The 18,206-nt window shown below is 40.7% G+C and overlaps 1 protein-coding gene across 1 annotated transcript in view; it reads right to left on the bottom strand.

Annotated features, from left to right (window-relative positions):
• Positions 1-18,206, bottom strand: part of NEBL (nebulette) — a 340,919-nt gene that overhangs the window by 215,296 nt on the left and 107,417 nt on the right. The window lies entirely within an intron of this gene.

Genomic DNA, 18,206 nt, shown 5'->3' with positions numbered 1-18,206 from the left:
CTGGCACTTCCACTTGTGCATACCCCATATTCACCACACATTCAGTCTGAAATCCAACAGTCCATCATCCCACCACAATCCCACAACGGTTTTTTCCCCGTGTATTCTCTTTCATTAATTACTGCCCAGTTGCCCACACCAGAAACCTGGGAGTAATCTTGACTCCGCACACATCTAATCAGTCCATCACCAAGTCTATTGATTTTACCTCCTAAACATGTCTTGATTATATTTACTTCTCTCCGTCTCCACTGCATTTTTTCATTTTAGGCCACGTTTATCTTTTAGATAACTACAACACTTGCCAGTCTGGCCCTTCTAATCCAACTTGGCAAAGCAACGTTTCCCCAATGCCAACCTGATCACCTGACTCCGCTGAGTAAAACCTTTCCATGGCTTCCCATTGATCCAAGAGAAAAGTCCAGCCTCCTGTCCCCCAAGGCCCCCTCGATGAGCCTTCTGCAGACTTCTCGCTCACATCCACACTCTGGCTGAGAAGTTCACCCCTCTCCTTCCCACCTCTTCCCCTGCATGCTTTTCCCTGGCCTGGAACACCCCACTTCTCTGGTTAACTCCTCTTTATCTCTTAGGTCTCGCCTTCGATTTCACTTTCTCCAGGAAGCCTTTCTGGTCTCGCACATGTGTCCTAGAATGTACTTTCTGTCCCATTATAATTTTTTTCGTATTCATTTGTATGTCCCTATTGACATATCTCTGTCTCACAGTACAAGGAAAGTTCCGCGGCCGCAAGAACAGGCTATCTTGTCCCTTGTCAGAGCACATTCAGCACCTACCAGCATCTGGCTCATATGACTTCAATAAATATTTGTGGAAAGAAGAATAGAAGGGAGGGAAGGAGGGAGGGAGGGAGCAGGGTAGGAGAAAGAGGGGAGAGAAGAAGCCATACGACCACAGTGCATGTCAGGCTACAGAAAGCTTCACCGCATTACATCATACATAACGACATATATGCAAACACACAAACCCTCCTGGTGGTGAAGTGATGGCATCTACTCCCATGTGTGGTTAAGAACACCAGCGACTGCCTCTGCTCTCCATGCCCAGCCGGCACGGAGGGTACATCTCTGGCTGCTGTGACTCTATCACCACAAAAGCTGTGGAAATCAGAGCCGTCCCTCAAAGAGCCCCCACTCCCTGTTTCCTTCTCCCTGGCCCCTCTCCTTGGTGATGTCCACCCTCCAAATCTTCCTGTGGTTTCTCAACAGTCCTCTAAGCCTCACTATTTCACCATAATTTTTTTGCCTTCTTAGAGCAGATACAAACCTGATTTAAATTTTTTCATGATAACTCAGGGTCATCTAAATAGACATTATCAGATCATGAAACAAAGCAGTAGTGCTTTCAACGTTTACAAAGTTAGGGATGGCCTAAATCCCATGAGATCTTTGCGCTTTTATGTCTGTTGGACTGGCAAAGAGATCATTTCTCACACACAGCAGTTGGTCTTGCACAGCCTTCTTCCCTTCTGGTTTCCTTCTTCTATCCCAGGGTAAGCAACTAGAGAATAGTCAAGTTTAGTGAAATGTTGGTAAAACTAGAGTTACTGGTTCAACTGAGGAAGTTGTAATAGGCAAGGTATCTCCCTCTCCGTATCCTGAAGTCATAGACTTCGTGTCAGCCGCACACTATGGGGGGCTACTTCTTTTTCTTTTTAATTTATTGAAGTATAGTGGACTTACAACATTATATTACTTTCAAGTGTACAACACAGTGATTCGATATTTTTATAGATTACTTGGGGGCTACTTCTGAACTGTGCTCCAGACAGGTGAAGCTGGACAGACAACTTCAGTGTGTTTCAGAATGTTTGAAACTCAACCTTGGAAAGCTGAACTTCACTGGACTTTAAAATGTAGGCATTATGTATGTATTGGTATACTTTAAAGCTAAAATAACAAATTAGCACTTTTTTCTTTCAAAATACATTCTGTGGAGTAAAGTTTCACAGAGATTTTTAGGATTTCCACAATGTTTAATTCAAAAATGTTATGTATGTATTTTAACTACTTTTGAAACTGTAATTAAAATCTACTCTCAAACATGTTACGGAAAGTTTAACCCACTGAGACTGTACTATACTAACTTGCAGGTTAACTCAGTTCAGGGGCAGACTTTGAGGGGACAACCTTCTCCTGCCATTTACGTTTAATGAAAAATTATGTTTAAAAGCTAAAAATTACATTTTAAATTAAGCATAAATTAAATATTAAACAGAATTTTTAAGTAAACATAATTTAAAAATTAAACAGAATTTTTAATTAAACAGCATTCTAAGATGGAAAATTGAACTGTTGTGGGGGGGCAGGACATTCAATTTGCAATTGCTTCTCTGTATGTACATGAACTTGGCCCACACCAGGCAAAAATAATGTCTACTTGGATACTAACAAAACCTCACTTGCCACTCATATCTCCCATTTTAAAGTTATCATTTCATGAAAATAATCTATTCCCACCATTTGATTTTATAATGAGAAAAGGTGATAGATTTGAACTTACAAAATACATGCATATAAATAAAACACCACTTTAACACGTTTGATATTGGGAACCCATACTAAGTTCTATTTGGAACAAAGTTTTACACTGAAAAGAAAAACAAACTGAAAAGCTTCTGTTTTTTTCTTTCTTTCTTCCTTTTTAGAGGACATACTCTGCTCACGTGACGGCCGAAGCAACAAACTTACTTACATGCTGAGCAATTATATTGAGGACTATAAACAGATTGTTAATACTTTGCACTTTTTCCAATATCCTTCCCAATCCTAAAATTTAATGATTTTGTAATAATGGGTAACATAACTTTCTCTGAAGATGCATAACAAGAAGGAACTATCCAGGGGCTTCCCTGGTGGCGCAGTGGTTGAGAGTCCGCCTGCCGATGCAGGGGACACGGGTTCGTGCCCCGGTCTGGGAAGATCCCACATGCCGCGGAGCGGCTGGGCCCGTGAGCCATGGCCGCTGGGCCTGCGCGTCCGGAGCCTGTCCTCCGCAACGGGAGAGGCCACAACAGTGAGAGGCCCTCTTACATCAAAAAAAAAAAAAAAAAAAAAAAAAAAAAGAAGGAACTATCCAGATTTTTGATCCAGAAGAAAAATTCAACTTAGTATTAATAACCACAATAAAAAATGCCGAGGAAAGGAAGAATTCATATCTGAAACTACTAGGAGTCGTGAGCACTACAATGGATTAAAACCTAAGGCTTTGGGGACCAAAGTTATCTTCAGAGCTAGCAAAATTCAAGTGAAGGACTTCCCTGGTGGCGCAGTGGTTAAGAATCCGCCTGCCAATGCAGGGAACATAGGTTCGAGCCCTGGTCCGGGAAGATCCCACATGTTGCAGAACAACTAAGCCCGCGTGCCACAACTACTGAAGCCCACACGCCTAGAGTCCGCGAGCCACAACTACTGAAGCCTGCACGCCTAGAGCCCGTGCTCCGCAACAAGAGAAGCCATCGCAGTGAGAAGCCCACACACAACAGTAGCCCCCGCTCACTGCAACTAGAGAAAGCCCACGTGCAGCAACAAAGACCCAATGCAGCCAAATTAAATAAATAAATAAATTTATTAAAAAAAAAAAAAATTCAAGGGAATAGGGTCTTGGGAAAAAGTGCCTAACAATCAAAAGAGAGTGGAATCGTCTCATGAGTTGGAACCATGAGACACAGAAGTAGTAAATGTAATTACAGACATGGCAGCACACACTATTTACATAAAAAATAATAATTACAACATCTGGAGAAACCTAATGAATTTTGCCAAACTGGACACATCTGAAAATCCTGGATTTCTCAACATCATGTCCACGTAGCAATGTCCATCTAAACTAATCTGACGATATTCTGCTCTGAAGTCATAGTCTCAACTCCCACCCACTCACTGCCCCACCCATAAAAGAAAAACAGACCCAGAAATAAACTGAGGGCTCAGTGGTCCCTCATGGGATCACAGGCACAGAGAAGCAAAGCATTTTCAAACTAATTGACGGTACCATACAGTTAATTCTAGCTCTACACAAATACTGCATTTAAATGATTGTAGAAGTGTAGACACTTCCTAAAATAAGTGTCTTGAAAAGAAAGCTCCAGGAAAGATGATTTCTTCACTAGGCTTAGAGGAAGAAGGACATTTTCTCCTTGTCCATATTAGGGGACAGAACTTGGGGCATAAGGCACGGGGGCATGAAAAAACACATGTTGAAAAGGAATCAGGAAAAAAGTAAAAAGAAAAAAACCCAAAAGATGGGGTGGATAAATTGGTACATTAAAATATTTCCTGGATAATAAAATATAATCATGGAACTATGACAAATAACACATTGGGAGGTGGTGGAAAGATCTGAAGAATATCGTGAAATGTTTAAGCATCAGAAACAGAAGCCTCTTAGCTGAAATATGCAGGAATTGGACGAAGCGTATGTGTCAAGATTAGGCTGACAGCTGCAACAAATCCAGATTTCGATGAAATGCTACATTAAAGATAAATAAAAAGAGAAAGAATCAAGATAATCACAGAAGACTACAACTGAAACAGCAAAGTTAGGTCACAAGAAGAGGGCTTCCCAATTTTTTCATCCCTGTGAGATTCAGTTGACAAGAATATAGGAAAAGTTGTATGTAAACCAGGAGACCAGAGCTGGGCAGAGCAAGGAAAGCAGTGTAATAAGCAAATGGCAACCTCCACAGAGATAGTAATGAGACAGAACACTATCAGAGAAGAGCAAGAATCCAGAACCTCTCACTTTTTATCCAGAGCCCAGGGGTAACGAGAGCACTGGAGCCAAATGGCCTGGGTCTGGACCTGGCTTTTCCACCTACTGTGTGTCTTTGGCAGGTTTCTTAATCTCTCTGGCCTCAATTTCCTCATCCGTAAAATCAACACAATGATAGCACTTGTTACGCTTGTTGCAAAATGAATACCTGTAAAGCATTTCAGTGTCTGGCTCATCAGGCACTCAATGAAATATCTATTATTAATAACAAAAAATGTTATCATTACTATTATTTCTACTATTACTTTCTCTTTGCTTTACTGCAAAGTGACTTACCCTCTGTGTCTCATTGCCTTCATCTATATAGCCTCTTGCTAGAAACACATGGAAGAGCTTTATAAATGGAAAACTACTCTAAGTGTGAGACATGAGCAAACCACTTAGCTATGTAAAGCTAAGATCGTTATGAATTTATTTATTGTAAACCCTGTAGTAATACAATGGTTCTCAACCACTGTCCCTGGAGGATAGCTAGCAACAGGCGATGTCAGGAGACATTTTTGGTTGTCACAACTGGGTGAGGTGGTGAGGAGACAGATGCTATCGGCATCTAGTGAGCAGAGGCCAGGGATGCTGCTTAACATCCTGCAGTGCACAGGACGGCCCCCACTCCAAAATATCTGCAGTGCTGAGGCTGGGGACCCTACACAATAGATCTCTAACATTATAAGAGGCCACCAAGTTTAAGACTGCTAGCTGTTTCCAACCGCTAGCTGTTTCAAGATTTTCCAAGAGATCTTCCAGAAAAAGACCAGAGATCTTTTTTTTTCATTCTCCCCTGCCTGGCAAAGTCAAATGGCCTGCCGTCTCCCCCTAATCCTGAGCCACAGTGTGGGTCAGTGATGCCTGTCTGAGTCTCCTCCTCTCCAGCACTTAAGTCTACCCACCCTCTCCAGTTTTCTGTTTCTCTGACCACTGTTACAGTTCTACTCAAACTAGAACAGCTGAGAACAGAACTCAGGTGTCAAAAGCATTTATTATTATAGCATTATTTACTGATGGGCCCTGTGCAGAAAAGAGTAAATAGAGCAGGCCCAAATGCTATCTATGAAAAGCCAGCTTTCCAGGTTGGCCCTTGGCTAGTGTCTAAGAACTTGGATTCTGGGAGGGTTCCCAGCATCCCTAGTTGATAAGGGTGGAGCACTGTGCCTAAGCTGTATGTACAATCAATAAGGTTGATGCAGAGCACTCGCTCTCCTTCCGGGAGTCTGGAGTTTGGGTACATGCCAGGCAGAAGAGCCCCCCGGTAAGAACCCTGGGAGCTGAGTCTCTTAACGAGCTTGAGTGGTTGGCAACATCTGACACGTGTTGTCACAGCTCATTGCTGGGGGAGCTAAGTGTGTCCCACGTGACTTTCTGGGAGAGAACTCTGGAAGCCCATGCCTAGTTTCCTCTGGATTCTGCCCCATGTGCCTTTTCCCTTTGCTGGTTTTGCTTTGTATCTTTTTGCCGTAATAAATCATAGTCACAAGTATGACTCTAGGCTGAGTCCCGGGAGGCAGGACTAGAGAATCATCAAACCTGGGGGCAGTCTTGGGAACCTTAGGCCCTCTTCTGCCTACCAACTTATCATTCATGAAAGAGGAACTGTATTAACATTTTTAGTACATTATCTCCTTTAAGACAACGCAACTTTATCTCTTAAGAACACTGAAAAGGCAAAAGTTCTGACCTCGCGTTATTAAATTGACTCTTCAGTTCTGCCTTTCTGAGTCAGGTGAGGGCCTGATGACTTTTCTTTGGACCATCGTTTTATGATCTGATTTTACCCAAGGAAGTAATTTTACCCAAGGGTCAAGATCATAACTATATTGGATAGTGGGGAGATGATAGAAGGTTTGAACACAATTTTAAGTATCTCCCAAATTAGAACAACTCCATTTTTTAGCAATAATGATTGTTTCACATCACTCAAAATTATCTTTAAAAAGTGAAAAATAAAACATTTTAAAATAACCAGGCCCTGAGAGAGATTACCACCACCAGGGTCGTCTATGAAGCTGCTTATAAAGGATGCAATGCAGCAAAAAAGAAAATAATTCCAGAAGGACAAGCTGAAATGCAAAAAGGAATGGTAAGCTAATAAAATGCTAAATGCAATGCACCACACACATGCATACGCATACACACACCCACATACACACAACATTGTATGGAAAAAGACAGAGCTAAAACATCTGATAGTAAAATGAGAAGGTAGCATGAAAATAAAGCATTCTAAGGTCCTTCTGTTCTTCATGAGAAAGGTTAAGACATTACTGAATTTTAAACTGTGCTTAAATAAATGTGATAAAATTCTAAGGGTAACCACAAAGAATGGAAACATAACACATAAATTCAAATCCTATAAAATGGAAAAATCAAATTTTTTAAAACTGCCAAAACTAACTCAATAAAATTTTAAAAAAGAAAGAGAATAGAAACAAAAAGCAGCGTAGAATAATGAGACAAATAGAAATTTAACAGTTGGGAGAAACAATTCAATAATCACAAAAATGTAAATGGGTTACATCTGCTAGCTAAAAGATCAATATGTAGTCATATTTTTTAACTCCACTATAAAATAGCTATATTAAAATGAGACAAAATATACTTTTAGAGTAAAGGCATTATTAAGAATAGAGACACTATAGGGGCTTCCAAGGTGGCGCAGTGGTTGAGAGTCCGCCTGCCGATGCAGGGGACGCGGGTTCATGCCCCGGTCCGGGAGGAGCCCACATGCCGCGGAGCGGCTGGGCCCGTGAGCCATGGCCGCTGAGCCTGCGCGTCCGGAGCCTGTGCTCCGCAACGGGAGAGCCCACCAGTGAGAGGCCCACGTACCGCAAAAAAAAAAAAAAAAAAAAAAAAGAATAGAGACACTATATAGTGATGAAGGCTCAAGTCACCAAAAAAGCATCATCTTAAATGTAGATTTTAAAAAATATGTGTGTGTGTATATATGTATACACATATATATAAGGAGAGAGGGAGAAAGAGAGAGAGAGAGATTGTGTGCACATGCATGCAACACTGATGACAGGGAAAACTGGCATATTCACCAATATGGTGAGAGATTTCAACACCCCTCTCCCATGTATCGCTAGGTCAAGCAAACAGACACAAAATGAATAAATATATCAAACGTGAAATACGGAATTTGTGCCAATAACACTAGTAATGTCTCTCCACGGGGCAGTATTCAACCTATTTAATAACCAGCACATCATGGACACCCACCAATCAAAAGGGGTCTCAGAGCCGGGCCGGCCATGAACCACTGGTAGGACTCACCAGTGTGGACTGAGGACCACCAGTCTGCCTCCAAGGCAGGAAAAAGCAGGATGCCAACGTGAGCCATTATGGAATGACAGCAGAATCGTGAAAAGAAATGAAAACTGTCTCAGTTGTAATATCAACTCTTCATACGTGTATCCTGCCCCATCGTTTAGAGCTTCCCTGAGGTTGGCTGCTTTGGAGCCCAGATGTAGTAAGAAAAGGAAACAGCATGAAACTGGGGTGGGGACAGAGACAGGATGAGAAGGGAGGGGAAGAGAGAAAGAGAGAAAGACTTCAACCCAGGCTGGGATCTGCCATCACACACTAAACATGAGAAACAACTGCTAGACCTCCATGAAGAAGACGCATCCAGCAGGAGGGGCCCAAGGAGCCCCGTGCTCTGCACAGAAAAGTTTCTAATGGCAAAGGAGCAACAGGGACAAATGCAGCACGAGGACACACAGGCCAGGCACAGCTCTGAAGACTAGATCAAATCAGACATACTCATGAAGGGATGGGGTCTCAGGGACGGTGAGATGGAGCTGCTTCAGACAGAAATAGGAACTGGTACATTTACATCTACAATGTGCTGTGCTCCCTCCAAAACTAAAATGTTAACAGATTTGTTTAAGGAAGACCTCCTCCATGGCCGAAAAAATCTGAACTGAAGCCAGCTCCAAACTGCCACGGGCCTTCCTTTGTAAATGCTTTTGCTGCCTAAGTACACTTTGCCAGACACATCAGGGAGTTTCTCCTACCATTTTCTTTCCCACCTGGAAATCTCACGGGGCCTGAATACCCAAAGCCGCGCACTGGGCTTCTTTACCTGGTTCTTCAAGGGCGAAGCATGTAGGCGCTCACATTCCTAGTCTCCATTTATACTTCTTTCTCCAAAAGAATATCCTAAAACTCACGTTCATTGTATTGGAAGGTTTTTGTTTGTTAAAGAGCAATAATGGGAAATGGCATATGAGGTTAGAGAAGGAGAAAACCTGGAAGTTTTCCTTTGAATAAAAGTTCCTGGGAAATTCCATACCTATTAATAACTTGCAAAAACCACCCTACTTTGGTTCTCCTTTCAGATGTGTAAAACTGTATAAATTAGGAAATTCTCATAGCAAATGTTTTAAGGCCTAGATGATAACACTGAGTAAAAACAATTCCACGTTATTTCTACTAATATTCCAGTGTGAGCCCTGTCAGGGAAATTAACATCTAATGGGTAGAAGCGTTTTAAGATAATATCTTTTTTACACATTGGGGTCAATCCGGGCATTTTCTACCTAATATAACTCCTTAAGTAAAAATTTGTTAGTGTATGATCAACACTATTCAACGTCAGCGGAAGACATAATTTTACTCATGATATATTCTTCCAGTATCTTCGAGTTTAACATGCTTCTTTCACTCTCTTGCTATGTCACCGATGTGATGTCTCTTCATAGATTTCTCTCCCCAGCTGTCACCTCGTTCTTAATTCTACCACTAATCTTCCCTGCAGCACCTCCATAAACAACTCCCATATAATGCCACTGGTTGCAAAACATCAATTTTTATGATTTAAAAGAAGACGGTGAATTAGAGCAAGTAAATGGGGAGTGCTCTTCAGAAAGGAGGTTTACGCGAGCCGCTGGTAGATCACACAAAAGCGAGAAATGGATTATGATAATGTAGGCCTCCCGTACATGAAATACAAGCCCAGCTGAAAGGAGGTACAGAAAGCAAACCCCCGGCTCTCTAAAGGGCAGTCAATAACTAACGATTTACCAAATTCTCTTTCTGCCTGTAAGGGTCAAAAACTTGCCATCCTCTGAATTGCTTCCTCGGCGGGACTCCATCGTAACCTCTATCGTGTGTTTACAAAAGAGGCCATGATCAAAGGGATTACACAGAAAACCGACCACACTATGAAATGCTTATCAGCTATTGGAACGTGTCACCTAGATTTTGAATTACTCTGTAAAAGGTGAGTAATTAAAACACACACACACACACACACCAGATGCTGTTTAAGAAAAATATGAGCTGGTAGAGGAGAGTCTGTGCCCGATGCTGTTGCCAACATTGACCGTGGGAATGTATAAACAGGGGCATACGTGCGGCTGGGCAGCTCTGTGATTCGGGCCCAGGAACCACCAAAAGGTGCTGGTGACCAGAGCCAAGACAACGCACGCAGATCTGGAACTCAAGCATCTGAGGCATTACCACAGTCTGAAAAATATTAAAAGCAAAGTTCCTAGGAAAACGGAACATTAGAAACACAAGAAAGATCACATTATCTTCCTTTGCTAAAAATAATAATAAACATAGTACCTATAGCAAATACTCAGTATCCGTAAAAATAACTATTTAAAGCCTAAAGAAAGAGGGGGAAGCATAATTCTGTTTTTTAGAAAGACCTACGCAAACCTAAAAATGTGATATTATACCCAGCTGTGCATTTTGGGTAAAAATGTTATAGCCTCACAGAAAAATGTGTGGCCAAAAATCAAATGAAATAAATTGTGGGAAACTAAGAAGAAGAGCCACTACCACTGGCATACTGGTCTATACTTCTTCGCCCATGTGTTACCGCCCACGTTCAGGGCAGACATCACTAATTCACACCACTCCTCCTGAAGGGTCCAGGAAAGACCCAACGTTCTTCTCAACACAGCACTCCAGGCAACCACCGCCAAACATCCTGGACCACAGGCTAAAATCTCCTTGCCCTCCACAGACTCTACTTATTTGACAATTTGCAGATCAGTTGCTTCCTAACTTTACAGGCTATGAAAGTAATATCAAGAATCTAAAAGCTATTTAACCATCGGCCTCCACTATGCAATTAGCGATATATTCTGGTGGAGCAGAGGAAGACTTCAACATACTTCAATTTGTTCAGTGCCAAACTGTGTACAATAATTCATTTGATATGGTTTCAGAACAGGCAGACTGGGGGAAAACAAAGGAAACTGTACCAAAATTAGCATCTTTTAGACCAGTGTGGGTTAGCGAAAAGGAACTCATAGTAGACAACATCACCAACTACTTACGGTGGCCCTGCCTGTCCCCCTCTAAGCAAGTCACATTCCTTTCCTGGGTACCTCAGGCAGAGTCTAACCACAAAGCAGATCAACTCTTCTTTAAATGTACTTTTTTCTGGCTACTGATTATACAGTAAACGAAAACCCAATAGGCCTATACTGCTGCTGTGTTCAGTGCCTTGGATGAAGAGAAGGATGTGCAGCTTGAACCCTTTTCCATCACAGGTTAATGGCACAGGGAGAAAAGAGGGACTTTGTGAAAGGTCTGAATGAAATGCTCTATTTTATTTTATTTTATTTATTTATTTTTTTGAAATGCTCTATTTTAAAAGGAATACAGTTATTACCTTCAAAATTGTACATATTTGCTTCAATATGTTTGACTCAAGTGGCAAGCCAAGCACCTCCCACCCAAAGTCCAATGGAAATACTTTTTAAATGTACATAAACACATATATAATAAATACATATATAAACATACAGAGAGAGAGAGAGAGACAATGTTAGTTGTTTAAAAGCACTGACTGTAGAGAGGAAAAATTAAAGACATCTTAGCTGATAGTTAATGGACAGAGTCAAAACTGTTGACCAGATATAAGGGGGCTCTGGAAATGTCAGCAGGGTCACCAGGCTATCTGAAAACCAGCTGGCTCCTTGGGCCCTTTCCCTTCTCCATTTACTCCCCATTCAGAACATACTCCACTGGCAGGAGAGGTGGTCACCCAGGCAGGTATCATCAGTCTTATGGGCAAAAGTATGGCTTTGAAATTTTGAAGGAAAATAGTTTTATACTGTATCAAACTATGAGGACAAAAATATGACATTTTCAGTCAAGCCAACTCAAGTTTCCAACCTATGCACTCTATATTTTTTAAATATTAAAATAGGACATTTTCCATAGGAACAAAAATTTTAAGATACACCAAATTCAGTGGCAGCTGAGAATGTGCTTTTAAAGCTCTGACTAGAGCCCACAGTAAGAAATGCATCTTACCCCACAGCCCAGTACACAAAGTGTATATAAAATGGAAGTTTCCAAACAATATAGACATCTGTTCTGCCTGATGATCGCTAACATTTTTCTACTCTGTTCCAGTAGATTCCTTTTTTTTTTCTTTAATGCTAGTCTCAGCCCACTAAGTCAACGTCCTAATCCAGGAATGGGTCCAATTCGCAGTTTGAAAAACACTGAACTCACAGAAGCAAAGCAAGAAAAAAATTAATTAAAAACCATAAAAAAAATCCGAGGACCCACTGGACCTCCAGGTGTGCTATACTCTGTTGGCTGGCGGGGTTTAAAGGCATAGGCTGATGTGGCCAGGGAGGATTTTTGAAATGCCAACTGATTTTTTTCCTCCCAGTATTTCCTCTTCCATCTGCACAACCTCTCACTCACTCTGACTCCTTCCAGAGTTCACAGTCTCGTTGGGGGATGACAAGGAAGAAAGCAGAAAGGGCCGGCGAGTCCTTGCTTTTGTATCTCCTGATGCCTGAGACCATTAAGGAGACTATGCTGATTGGCCCTTGAGAGGAAAAAAAATCGCAGAGAAAGTGCCCTTAAGAGAGTATCACTCAGATGAAGAGGGGAGGGGAATAAAGAGAATAGAGAGAGGGGACTGCAGGCCTAGGCCTGGCTCAGAGCCCCAAGTCCAGGCAGAAAGGGCCATTGGCAGTCCCGAGAGTCAGTGGCCTATGGAGTCCGGGGACCACAGTGCCCTAGTATGTACTTCCACGCAGGACACAGAACCACTAGAACCAAGAAGGCTGTGGACAAAGGAACAAGAGACATCTCAGGGGTGATCTGTGTGAGCCTGGCCTTGAGAACCAGGTGATAAGGTCAAGATAAGGCCTCCTCCAAGGTCCTGGCAGCAAATCCCCAGTAATTTAGCCACAATCTTGGGGAAAGGGGGATGAAATCCTACATCTACTTACATTGGGTTTTCATCACCCCACCAGAATGAGGACTTGAAGAGAAATTAAGTCGTTATAGGAAATTGAAGTTACATTTCTGGTACACTTTACTTCAGGACTGGGACTTATATCTCCTTCTTACTGAACCAAACCACATATATATCTATTCTCCCAGGTAGATTTATTTATACAACCTAACTTTCAATGCTGTTCTTATAAGATTTAATTTTGTAGGATCAATCTATAAACAAAGCACAGAAAACTTTAGTTAAGGCATAAATGTAAATATTATAAAGCTTTTAATTGCTAAAATGGTAAATATCAATCAATAAACACAAAAACTTTTCCTCAATAATCTTAAAGAGTTTAAAGGGATCCTGAGAACCGCTGGTTCAAACTACTGTTAGTGAAATTTTGTCACTTTAAATCATAAATATGCCAATCAAAACAATAATCTACTGGACTGAAGTAAAAGTTACACATTGGGCTTCCCTGGTGGCGCAGTGGTTGAGAGTCCGCCTGCCGATGCAGGGGACGCGGGTTCGTGCCCCGGTCCGGGAAGATCCCACATGCCGCGGAGCGGCTGGGCCCGTGAGCCATGGCCGCTGAGCCTGCGCGCCCGGAGCCTGTGCTCCGCGACGGGAGAGCCCACAGCAGTGAGAGGCCCGCGTACCACAAAAAAAAAAAATAGTTACACATTAAAGAATTCTGGGTTTAGACTAGATTTTGCCTACCCATGAGATCCAGAAATTTCAGACAGGGAAAATAATTTGAATGTTTTGCTCAATAAAAAAAAAAAAACTTCAATGACTTTTCATTTGAATTTTCAGATTCTAAATTAGTGATGTTCAACTTAATATGATGGTGCTTATTAATTATTTGAAAATATTTCAATGGCTAATATTAAGTGATTTAGGCTTAATTCTCTTATTGATCATTTATTTTTAAAATAACTGATTTTTCGGGCTTCCCTGGTGGCGCAGTGGTTGAGAGTCCGCCTGCCGATGCAGGGGACACAGGTTCGTCCCCCGGTCTGGGAAGATCCCACATGCCGCGGAGCGGCTGGGCCCGTGAGCCATGGCCGCTGAGCCTGCGCGTCCGGAGCCTGTGCTCCGCAATGGGTGAGGCCACAACAGTGAGAGGCCCGTGTACCGCAAAAAAATAAATAAATAAAATAACTGATTTTTCCTCTTACCCCAAACCCCAAAACCCCCACTGTAGCCTCTATGTTCACTTGTCTTTTCTGGACTCTGAATAATTTGCCAGTTTCATTCTAAAGCTACAGATGCTTCCTGTATCAAAAGCTTACAAAGATACTCTGGCATCAATACCACAATAGCATTGTGCAGACAGAATAAAGACAATGCTACCCTTTCCAATAAAACTGAGGGAAGATCCAGACTACATGGAAAAAGCCATGGAGAAAAAGGAGAACTTTTTATGTGAAAGAGAAACTTCTTTTACTAAAAACAAAAAATACAATTTTAAAAGGTTATACTAATTGAGGTTATGGCCCCTTATTACCAACCTTCAGCTTATACATAAAATCATTTAGTTGACTCTTGAACAACACAAGTTTGAACAGCGTAGGTTCACTTATACACATATTTTTTTCAATAAATATATTGGAAAATTTTTGGAGATTTGCAACAACTTGAAAAAACTCATAGACTAACCACGTCGCCTAGGAATATCAAAAAAATTAAAAGTTAGGTATGTCATGAATGCATAAAATATATGTAGATAATGTTCTATCCTTATATATGCATATGGTAAGTGATATTTAATATAAAATTAATAATGTGTGCCTTTTCTTACTGTTTTATCACTTTGCTTTCAAAGAATTACAGTACCATACAGTATGCCTCTCTCTCTAAGTGGAGAAACTGCTTATCAGCTTATCATCTCAGGTAAGTGAGTTGTTTTTTTTTTAATGTAACGATGTTTCCAATACTGTGTTACGGATATGACTGTAACACTGTATGCCATAAAGATTTTATAATGGTTCATTCATTAGTGTATAGGCTAGGCTACTGTGAGCAATGCTATCGATGACACTGGGAGACCATAAAGCAATCATATTGCTGCTTCTTCATGAGCAATGCATGGATCAATGCTGTAAAGAAATATGAATTTCTTTTTCACATAATCTTTTCACTTTTGATGTCTAGTGTTGTAATACATACAACATCTACAGTGTTTTACATCATATAAGACCATATGGATGTAGGTACTGATAGACGATTCGTCTTGTAAACAGATGACATAAGCTTACTGCATCAATAATACAGTACAGTACTATGAATGTATTTTCTCTTCCTTATGATTTTCTTAATAACATTTTCTTTTCTCTAGCTGACTTTATTGTAAGAAGACAGTATATAATACATATAACATACAAAATACATGTACAAAATAACTTTATGTTATCATAGTTAACAGGAGGCTGTTAAGTTTCTGTTAAGTTTCACAGATTTTTCAACTGCAGAGTACGGTGCCCCTAACTCTCGCATTGTTCAAGGGTCAACTGTAGTTTAAAATAACTAGAAGGATACCTATAGGGAGAGCCATCCTGCATTCCCTTTACTATAAAAGATCAAACACTAATAACTGCTTACATTAGCACTTACTATAGCGTCAGGCATTACTCTAAGGACTTCTATTCAATATCTCATTTAATCATCCCAACAACCCTATCAGGTAAGTACTCTTATCAAACAGCTAGTCAGTGTTGGACACAGAAATCTAACATAGGTCTGCCCCCACCAGTGGTCTGTGAACTGGAGCCATCTCATGCTAGCTTATCAGAGTTCATTATTACATTTTCAGGAATGTTGTGGGCAAGCTGCTAAATACAGCCATTTTAAAAAATTAAATTATAGGGCTTCCCTGGTGGCGCAGTGGTTGAGAGTCTGCCTGCCGATGCAAGGCACACGGGTTCGTGCCCCGGTCCGGGAAGATCCCACGTGCCGCGGAGCGGCTAGGCCCGTGAGCCATGGCCGCTGAGCCTGCGCGTCCGGAGCCTGTGCTCCGCAACGGGAGACTCCACGACAGTGAGAAGCCCGCGTACCGCAAAAAAAAAAAAAAAAAATTAAATTAAATTATATAAACTTAGAGTTAAATAAATTATTATAATACAAGCAAAAGTAATACTCAAATCTCATCACTTCTTAATTATTTTACCACACTGTGTATTATTATCAATGTTCTTGGCATTATTTACATCTACTGTATTGTAAAGGAAAGCACTGTACAATGTATGCTATTGTGTATCTCTTCCGGACTCCATCTTCTATGATGTCTGGTCCGTGGCTTGAAATTAACCATGGTGGGAGTCTTTTCACCACGGAAAATGGCAAATACTGCAAATCAGACTTTTTGTTCCCAGAGAGCCGGTTGTTAAACATTTACCAGCACACCCTGGATTCTTCCTCCAGACCACAAGCTCTTAACTCTCTAATTTTCTTTTCCACCTGATAAGCATTATACATTAATTTTTGTTTAACGAAAACAAACGGCTTTCAGACACGTTTTGCTTTTACTCAGAAAATTAAACCACATGAAAAGTAAAAGTAGTTCACTCCATTGAAGCATTTAATTAAGTTCTCAGAGGAAGACTTTGCCTTTCTGGTTCAAAAATAACATTTCCCAGGAAATAAAGGGGCGGGGGAGGGGGAGAGACTGCTCTGTAAACAAACAAGAAAGAAATGTTTTCACCAATATCTTCCTACAACCTACTTATACCACTTCCGCTAAAGATTTAAATCTGACATAAGTAGTTATCTTTCCCGAATGTAGTACAATTTGTATCTTAGAAAGAGTCTGAGATTATAGCTCAGCAGTCCCCTTTCCTCACCACATACTACATCACCCTTCTGTCTGATGCTTCACATCCAACAGATGGTGGAGCCATTTTTTATGCTTTTCTTCTTTCAATAAAATGAAGCAACACCAACCAGTTGTCAATCTACAAAAAGACAGCACTTGACATTGACTAATTTAGAAGCAGCCTTGTCAGAATTTTGAAAGCCTGCAATCATAAAAATCCAAGATCTCCAAGTGTGCTTTCTATGCACAATGAACAAGATAATTATCTCCTTTCCTTGAATACTTAACTTTCCTATTTAGGAGGGACAATTGCTAGATATCATTCTCCAAAATTTAATTTTCTCTTTAACAAAATAACGTGCATGTGACTCATATTGATTAAACGAATTATGAATTTATTTATAAACTAGATTTTCTTTTTACTCAAAAAGAATTGTAGATGGGAATACTATAGATGGAAATATTTTAATATCATCGCTTTTCCTACGGAGAGGGTTGCAAGCATTGTAACTGTCACTCCTCAGTAAAATATCTGCCAAGCCAGAACACTGAGGTCTCTCAAACCTTCATTCTTTCAACAAGTAATGATTAGGTATCTAATAACAATGTTGTTATATTTATTCAACACAGATGCATCAGGCTACGTAATCATATATATATATATATATGATGTATTTGCTATATATATATATATATATGATGTATTTGCCTTCTATTATCACCTATCAAATATCATAAAATAAAAATAGTTGTCAAAGTTCAAGGTGGGAGGAAAGAATTGTAAAGTGAGTTATATGCACTCAACCCACTAGTCTATATCCACAACGTTAAGTACCACTACCTGAAGCTCCTTTCTACAGAACTGCTTTAAAACAAAGTAGGAAATGTCTTTAAACAGAAAGCTAAGGTTGGATAATATGATTGCTGACCAATGTTCCCTAAATAATGCTGCATGGAATATAGATTCCATGGGGTGTTAAAAAATTGTTGTTCAATATAAAGGGCGGGGGGGGAGGGGAGGGTACTCTGTCATCAAATACATTTGGATGACAAAGTTAAACAGGATATTTACTGTAGGACTGCTCAGATTTGGCCCTTGCTGGCCAGGAACATCTCACATAGTTGGTGTTCCTCAGATCAAATCCTGAGAAATGCTCATTTACGCAGCACTGTAGCCTAAGTATGTAGATTGGAGAGGATAGTTTAAAAGAATAGAAAATAAATTCACATAACTGTCCACAGATTCTTTCCTCAGCACTGAGACTTCCAGCTGGATACATTTGCTTTTGATTTTCTTTGAACGTGTTCTGCCTGATGGCTGGTTGGCCAACACCAAACCACCCTTTCAGGCCCTGTTCAAATGCCCCTGTTCCATAAACCCTTCTCTGATCTCCC

This window comes from Phocoena sinus, chromosome 2 (assembly GCF_008692025.1).
Source record: "Phocoena sinus isolate mPhoSin1 chromosome 2, mPhoSin1.pri, whole genome shotgun sequence".
NCBI lineage: Eukaryota > Metazoa > Chordata > Mammalia > Artiodactyla > Phocoenidae > Phocoena > Phocoena sinus.
The sequence above is the reverse complement of the archived record's forward strand: the minus strand, read 5'-3'. Positions and strand labels throughout refer to the sequence as shown.